At 44.8% G+C, this 9,171-nt stretch overlaps 1 pseudogene; it reads right to left on the reverse strand.

Moving 5' to 3' along the window:
• Positions 1-3,618: 3,618 nt before the first annotated feature.
• LOC722966 (pyruvate kinase PKM pseudogene) lies at positions 3,619-8,578 on the reverse strand (annotated as a pseudogene).
• Positions 8,579-9,171: the final 593 nt, after the last annotated feature.

Below are 9,171 nucleotides of genomic sequence, written 5' to 3' on the forward strand. Positions count from 1 at the left end.
CAACTTTGATCCAGTGTTCTCTACCAAGTAGGCCCAGATTAAATGAAATATTTGAAACTTGGATTTCTACATATAAGCAGAATATAATTGTTGTTGTTGTTGTTGTTGTTGCTGTTTTGAGACGGAGTCTCGCTCTGCTGCCCAGGCTGGAGTGCAGTGGCGCGATCTCGGCTCACTGCAAGCTCTGCCTCTTGGGTTCACGCCATTCTCCTGCCTCAGCCTCCGAAGTAGCTGGGACTACAGGCGCCCGCCACCACGCCCGGCTAATTTTTTCTATTTTTAGTAGAGACGGGGTTTCACCGTGTTAGCCAGGATGGTCTCAATCTCCTGACCTCGTGATCTGCCCACCTCGGCCTCCCAAAGTTCTGGGATTACAGGCATGAGCCACCGCACCCAGCCCCTAAGTAGAGATGTTTTAAAGTAAAAACATCTTTTAAAACGAGAAATGTAATTGTGAGCCAGCTGATGCTGTTGCAGCTTTGTTTGAGTCAAGATTCAAAGGCAGAAGTGGAGGGTGAGGGTGGTGATCACAGACCAGGGCACCTCTCTGCTCAGGGGCCCTTGCAGCAATCTTGTGTCTGAATGTTCCTCCTCCAGACTTGTCTGCAGCATGCCTTCTGCCCACACAGAGGCTATATTCCACTCCTCTTTTGTGGGAAGACTGAATTTTAAAATGGAAGCTCTTCTGAAAATAGAGTCCCATTGGATCTGAAGCTTGGGTGTCATGACATTCCCCCAGTACTACTCCATGTGTAACTGTTTCACGACTTTTGTTGGATGAAATGAACAACATAAATTCCAAAAAACTTCACTCCATTTTTCTTAGACTTTCAGTCTTTTCCTGTGTTCTTGAGTGTTCTGCCTAAACTAGGAAATATTAAATTATCTAATTTCAGCAGTTGGAAGCTGCATTTGTAAATATTTTGATTAGTAAGTTTGTTAGACATTGTGTGGATAGACCTAACTTTTAAATTTAACGTTTCCATTTTTTTTTTTAAAACAAAAAAAAGCTGTGACTGAAAATTATACCCATGCTGTGTGTGCAGATCACATACAGCAGACACTGGTCAATGCAGATTCAGCACAGTAGTTAAGTACATAAAGAAGTTTTGGTATAACAGAATATTTCCATGTCCCACAGAATTTACCGTAGTCACTGAGCTTGGCTGAGACTATTAGCTTTTTTCTTCCCACCTGCCTTCCTTATTTCCTTTTTCCCTCTTTTATTCATTAGGTATTTGTTGAGTCTCCACTATGTCATGTGCTATGTTAGTGCTAGAAATTCCGTGATTAGAAAAGCATGCATGGTTCCTATACTAATGGGGCTTAGAATCTAAGAGGTCAGTCAGACTTTAAATAATAGCACCAATGTACATAAATACACTGAAATAAAAGTGCTTCAGGAGAGTATGTAGCAGGGGGCCTAGAACTGCTCTGGAAGTTCAGAAAAGCTCCCTAAGGAAAATAGCCCTAAGCTATTTCCCTCCCTGTGAAGGATGACAGGGAGCCAGCTCATGCAAAGGTCCTGAAAACAGAGAACCATGTCAAAGATGTCACTATCTGAGACCAGTGGTGTGGAGGTGAGAAGAATTTACCAAGACAGTTGTAGGTAAAGAAAGGCAGATTTATTAGAGAAAGTATGAAAATATGCTGTAAGGGAACAATGACCAGTCAGTAAGAGAGGAGCTGACTGTAAAGAGACACAGGCTTGCTGGGGACGTTAGAGAATAGTGCTTATGCTGTGTGCTGAAGAGGGCTTTGTGCAGTACTGATAGTGCCAAAGGTGGCAGTGAGCTCGCTTGCATTTTTCTACCAGCCAAGGGTCTGACAATAACTGAGTGTAGGAAGATAGTGAGTTATTTGCACAGGAGGGCTATGTGTCCTGGACCATGAAGAAAGTCACACACAACTTATCTGCTTTTTCTTTCTTTCTTTCTTTCTTTCTTTCTTTCTTTCTTTCTTTCTTTCTTTCTTTCTTTCTTTTTCTTTTCTTTTTCTTTCTTTCTTTTTTGATGTACAATGGCGCAATCTCGGCTCACTGGTACTTCTGCCTCCTGGGTTCAAGCGATTTTTCTGCTTCAGCCTCCCAAGTACCTGGGATTACAGGCGCACGCCACCACGCCCAGCTAATTTTTTTTTCTTTGTATTTTTAGTAGAGACAGGGTTTCACCATGTTGGCCAGGCTGGTCTCGAACTCCTGACCTCAGGTGATCCACCCGCCTTGGCCTCCCAAAGTACTGGCTTTAGAGGCATGAGTCACCATGCCCAGCCCAATCTGCTTTTCCCTTTTTCTTTCCCTCAGTCTTGCCATCCTGACTCCTTTTCCCTAATTAGGACTCCACAAAAGATTTCCATCATTATCCAGAAAGAAAAGGGAAACATTGAAGAGTTTTAAATATAGAAAAGAGAGAGTCAGATTTTTGAATTTTTAAAAAATCTTTGTGGCTGCAGAAAATAGGCAAGAGAGGGGTAGGGGAAGCTAGAGTGGATCTGGTGAGAAATGGTGGCCTGTGACTGTCGGATTGAGTGAGCATGGGGGTGGGGAGGGTCCAGACTCCCTCCTAGGTCTCTGGTCTGAACACTGGATGAATTCACTTGTGACACCATCAAATCTGGGACTTTTTTGGCTGTAGTTTTTTTTTTTTTTTTTTTTTTTAGAGATACAGTCTCACTATGTTGCCAAGGCTGACCTCAGACTCCTAGGCTCAAGTGATCCTCCGGCCTCAGCCTCCCAACTAGCTGGGACTACAGGTATTCACCACCACCCCTGGCTGTCTGGAGATTTCCAATTATTGATTCAATCTCCTTACTAGTCATAAGTCTATTCAGATTTTCCATGTCTTCATGGTTTAGTCTTGGTAGGTTTTGTGTTTCTAGGAATTTGTCCATTTCATGTAGTGTATCCAATTTGTTGGTGTACAATTGCTCCTAGTACTCTCTTACAATCTTTTTACTTCAGTAAGTCAGTAGTTAATGTCCTCACTGTCTTTCTTTATCTTCAGCTGTTGTTTATTGACATAAAGGTAGGCTCTATAGCCACAGGCCCAGAGGCAGCTGCAGTAGTGGGGGGACATGGAAGGTGGAGGGTGGAGTGTTTGCTGCAGGACAGCTGAGTGGAGGGTGGGGACAGGTGCCAGTGAGGAAGGCCCAGGCGGTTGGGGAAGCAAGTAAGGGCCAGGGCCAGAGTCTGCTTAAACTGGAACTACTGAGCTACTGCCCCATGGCCTAAGGTCCCTAACTCCCGCTGACTGTTTCCTGACCCCAGGCCAGGCTTGGGAGTCCTCTGGGCATCCATTTTCTAAAGGAACTGAACAGAGTACACACAGGAAAGGAAGCTGTCACCCTCTTGCCATACACTCTGGGGACCTCTGTTCTGCATTCCTCCTCCTTCCCTTGCTTGGGTGGGGCCACATGATTGGCAACCAAACTCTGGGCTGTCCCACCACAGCAGTCTCTAAAAACAGCTATGTTTCAGCGGGGCGCAAATCTTCTTCCCTGGTGTCCCAGCGCACCAGTGCCACACTACAGCCAAGTGAGCTCTATAAGCATTGCTGGCCTAAATGGATGGGTTGGGGGAAGGGGGTGGGACAGGTGCTGGAGGAAGGGCTCTGGGGTCCATCACAGCACAAGAACAACATGCGTGCTATTGGTGAAGCCAGAGCCAGGGTGTCACCAGGTCAGCACAATGACCACATCTTCCTTCTTGAAGAAGCCTCAGGCCTTACCAACATTGATGGCCAAGTTCACTCAGAGGTCCACATCCTCAGCCCAGGACTCCTGGACGGGGTCCTTACACAGCACAGGGAAGAAGCCATGGTACAGGTGGGTCTGGCGAGCTGTCTGGGGATTCCATGTCACAGCAATCATAGGGGCACGTGGGCAGTATCTGGCCCACGTGCCCCTATGCCACCTGGTGGGCATACCTACAGACTTGGTGAGGACAATTATGGCCCCACTGCAGCACTTGAAGGAGGCCTCCACAGCGCTCACGGCAGTGGCTTCTGTAGGGTCGCCGGTAATGGGTGCCCGTGGCAGAACTCCTCAAATAATTGCAAGTGGTAGATAGTGGCCTCTGCCTCACAGGCAGTCAGGTGCTGCACGTGCACAGCCTCCAGAGGATAGTCCCCTTTGGCTGTTTCTCCAGACAGCATGATGAAGTCAGCTCCCTCCAGAATTGCATTGGCCACACCATTGCCCTCAGCCCGAGTGGGGTGGAGCTTCTTGATCATGTCCTCCAGCATCTGAGTGGCAAGATGACAGGCTTCCCAGCTTGGTTGCACCGCCCAATCATCATCTTCTGAGCAAGGAAGACCTTCTCTGCAGGAATCTCATCTCAAAGGTTTGTGGTAGATCACCACGAGCTACCATAATCCCATCGCTGGCCTCCAGGATTTCATCAAACCTCCAACCCCCAACATAATTCTCGATTTTGCTGATTATCTTGATGAAGACCTGCCTAACTCCATGGACATCAGACGTCTTGCAGATGAATGACGCAAGCATCATATCGACATCTTACCCCCAAACTTCAGGTCCCGATGTCCTTCTCCAACAGCAGGCAGGTCCACGGCAGCCCCAGGAAGGTTCGCACCCTTCTTGCTGCCCAAGGAGCCGCCATTTTCCGCCTCTGTCACCAGAAAGTCAGCATCCTTCTGCTCACCTAGAGAGAAATTAGCCCATCACCCATGTAGATCTTGCTGCCCACTTCCGCCACCTTGCAGATGTTCTTGTAGTCCAGCCACAGGATGTTCTCTTACACTTTTCCATGTAGGTGTTATCCAGCGTGAGCTTGAGAGTGGCTCCCTTCTTCAGTTCCACCTCTGCCGTGCCGCTGCCCTTGATGGGCCCAGATGGGATCTCAGGTCCTTTAGTGTCCAGAGCCACAGCAATGGGCTGGTAGAGGATGGAGTCAGAAGCAAAGCTTTCCACATTCTTGATGGTCTCTGTATGGTACTCATGAGTTCCGTGAGAGTTCAGATGAACCACATTCATTCCAGACTTAATTGTTTTCTTCAGCATCTCTAACAATGGGGAAGCTGGGCCCATAGTACAAATGATGCCAGTGCTCCAGGCTGTGATGGGTGGCGAGTCAGTGTCCAGGCAGCACATGTGCTCCAGGAATGTGTCAGCCATGGCTGCGTGCAGCTGCTGGGTCATAGTGAAGCCCTGGCTTCACTACAGGGCTTCAACATGGCTTCTGAGGTCCTGCAGTGCTGACCGACTTGGGCTAGGCTGCAAAAGCAGACAGGTCAGGAGCCCCAGGATATGCAGCTGCTGTGTCCACTTTCATTTCTAATTATAGAAATTTAAGTGGTCTTTTTTTCCTAATTCATCTAGCCAAAGGTTTGTCAATTATGTTGATATTTTCAAATAACCAACTTTTGATTTTGTTGATTTTTTGTATTATTTTTCTATTTTCTAGTTCATTGATCTCTGCTCTAGTTTTTCTTAAGGAAAATATATTTTTTAAAACATAAATTAGCTTTCTTTATTGTTAGCTACTAACTTTGAAAGTTTTATTCTTTTTTAAGGAAAATGTATTTTTAAAAATATATTAAATTAGCTTTATTGTTAGCTACTAATTATGAAAGTTTTATTCTGTACATGGTAATATTGTACAAAATTATTTTTAAAAATTTCAATCTCCACAAATGCTTGTGTTTGAAAATCATCTTGTTCTTCTTCTCTAAATCCTTATGCAGTTGGAATCTATTTTATTATTTTGACTTTATTTTTTATCGTATTTTATTTTATTAAAGATTCAGGGGTTCCATGTGAAAGTCTGTTACATGGCTATATTGCATAATGCTGGGGTTTGGAATTCTAGTGAATCCATCACCTAAATAGTGAACATAGTATACTCTACAGGTATTTGGAAAGGTATTTTTAATGAGAGAGATAATAACATGTTTTATGCTAATGTGAATGATCCCGAAAAGAAGAAAAATTAGTGATGTAGCAAAAGGACTTCTGGAAGAATGTTTCTGGGTTTGTTAGAGGAGGTGTCATTTAGTATGAAGTGGTAGGATGGCTTTGATAAGAGCATTGATAAGAAATCTGAGGTCCTGGGTGGGAAGGCAGAGAAAATGGGTGCAGATAGGTGAGCAAATCTGGGGGCAATTACTGCTGCAAGAGAATCATTACTTCTCTGTGCCCTCATTATCTCTATAGCTATCCTCTGGGATGGGATAGAAAAGAAACAGAATAAGAGGCAGGGATTGGCTTTATTATTTCTCCAGCTGGGAAATCTGCAGTGTGCCCAGCAGTCCATAATGGAGCATGGGCCAAGGTCGTGGGGTGATGCAATTCATGAAGGACATGATTTCCAAATGGCATCACGAGATGGTCATTGTGTGAGTGTATGTGAAAGGTTTCAAACCTAAACATTTGAAATAGATGACAGTATGTGCTTCTTTATTATTTTAAAAATATTATTTAGGGCCCTCAAACAAGAGAACTAACTTAGATGTCTCATCCTCCGATAGGTCCTGCCTGTCTTACACGCTAACTTGATCGTCTTTCTCACATTGAATTATAGTGAACGATGACTAAAGTTTAGCTGGTTCTTTACTGGCTTGTCTTGTAAATGTCCCAGGGCCTGTATAGGATTGTCACAGAATGGGGCTGAGGCATGTGCCTTCAGCCTAGCTACCTCATTCCTCTACACCATGAGGGGAGAGGACTCACTAGCATTTAACACATTTCTCTACTCTCTGCATTTCCTGTGGGTTATACTCAGATCTGGTGACTTGATTAGCTTCAGATTCCATCTAGATCATGCTAGTGTTGTGTATTCTGTGACATCTGGGATACATCATGCCTGCCTGTTCTACTTCCAGTAGGCTAAGGTTGATCAGTAGGTTCATGGATACCCATCTATTAGCAAGGCCTCACTCAACCTTCACTTCATGGTTTTAATAGCTATTGATGATCATGCCTGATACCATTATTTCAACAGAGTTGCAAACTGGTAATTTTCTAATTCTAACATTCCTCCTCTATTATCGATCGTGATTTTTTTTTTTTTTAGATGGAGTTTTGCTCTTGTTGCCCAGGCTGGAGTGCAATGGCACTATCTGGACTCACCACAACCTCTGCCTCCCAGGTTCAAGTAATTCTCCTGCCTCTGCCTCCCGAGTAGCTGGGATTATAGGCATGCACCACCACACCTGGCTAATTTTGTATTTTTAGTAGAGATGGTGTTTCTCCATATTGGTCAGGCTGTTCTCGAACTCATGACCTTAGAGGAGATCCACCCACCTCAGCCTCCCAAAGCGCTGGGATTACAGGCATGAGCCACCGCACCTGGCCAATTGTGATTTTTCTATAAATAAAAACTTTTCTTACATCAGCTACTTGGTTTCTCTGAAAAAAAAAAATGAATACAGGAAAAACAGGATAGATGTTTTATTCTTTTCCTCTATTTATCAGTCTTCAGAATAATGAGTTGGCGCCCAAGCAACTCCCAAAGGTAGGTAACCAGTGAGTTGCGTGTTGTGGTTTTTGTGAGTGGGTGGTATGGTGTATTATTATAAACTCTTGAATTTTTATATGCTTGACATTTTCAATCCATTTCAGCCATTATTCTTTTTTATCCAAATCATCCATCTCTAGCCAGTGAGTATCATTTCAAGTTGATGCGTGTGTCCTTTCAGCATGACCCCGGGAATCTAATCTTTGACTGCTTCTTTTCTTTCTTTCTCAATTTATGCATTTCCTGCCCCAGACCTGGAAATGGCTACTTTTCCAAGGATCCCGGGTTCCTTTTCGTGAAAGGTATATAAAGTTCACTATCTGAGTGCCTGTAAAGTCTTCCAAGTTGTTTTCTAGGTTCTGCTCACCCCCTCACAGATCTACCATAATAAGTAGCATTGCCAGATGAAAATTCCTGGACCCCTGGTGGGATAGATCATCCCGCGGCTTTCAGCGAACTTGTGGGGCCAACAGAATACAAGCCATTCAGATCAGCTAAGACATTCCTGCACCCGGCCCTGCTTTTGTCTCTCACTGAAGCTTTGCAAGAACACTAGGATACAGGATACAGCCAGGCAGCCCTAGCTCCTGGAGAAGTTCATGGCCACCCCATATGTGTCATGGTTGGGGTTGAGCCAGAGTCAAGCCAGCAAATGGGGTGTGGGACACGACAGCACCAGGGTTAGTCCCATCTCCGTCATTTGCAAGCTGAGTGATTTCAAGTTTATCCTCTCCCCCTCAGTGCCTGCAGGTTCCTCATTTACAGAAAAAGGAGAGGAAAACAATAACCTCACAGAGTCATTGTGAAGATTAAGTGGGACCTACATACAGCACCGAGCCCAGGACACTAAAAGACAATAAATAATAGTTTCCTGCCCTTTCCCAGATCACTTACCCTCAGTTATATAATCAGATGGTTCAGAATCTAAAAATTCTGAGTTCTTCCTAAAGTGCTGCAGCTATTTTTACCTGTCCTTTCACAAAAGGTTACAGTCCTGTCCTGTTGTCGGGGAGAGGGCAGCCCTGAGTCACTTCCTCCCTCCCTGTGCTGGTCCTTCTGTGCCGAGCTGGACCAAGGCCAGGCTGCTCACCGAGAGCTGCCCATGCCACGAGGGCTTATGCTCGCTGACATTCAGGAGGGTTTCTGTAAAACCACGGGCTTTGCAGGAGACTGGGCTGATCTCCCACTTCCTGAATTGGTCATGCACTTTTACTTCCCCGACATCCTCTTTCTGAAATTGATCAATGTTTCTCCCAAAGTCAGCAATAACTAGCAGGTGGTTGATATTCAGATATGAGGCTGATGTCTTTGGACTTCAAACAAGTGATAAGACTCTTTCCTTTGAAAGATAAAAATGAACGTATAGCTGTGATCCCCAGCTTAACAGCACCTCGGGATGACCAGAGAAGCTTAAAAATACTGACGGGCACATCCCACTCCAGAGACTCTGACATAATTGGTCTGGGGTGTGGCCTGGGCATTGGAGTATTTTATAAACACCCCCAAGTGATTCTAATGTTCAATGAAGGGTGAGAATGGCTAAAAAATAAGTGCTTAGGTAAGTGCGGTTTCTCTGACCCCAAGCAGGTGTCTTATCAGCTGGCGAGCTACAAAGTTGGCCTTTTTTTTTTTTCTTGCATGACAACTTTTTTATACATACTTTAAGTCCTAGGGTACTTGTGCACAATGTGCAGGTT

The sequence above is a fragment of the Macaca mulatta genome, chromosome 4 (genome assembly GCF_049350105.2).
Source record: "Macaca mulatta isolate MMU2019108-1 chromosome 4, T2T-MMU8v2.0, whole genome shotgun sequence".
Lineage (NCBI taxonomy): Eukaryota > Metazoa > Chordata > Mammalia > Primates > Cercopithecidae > Macaca > Macaca mulatta.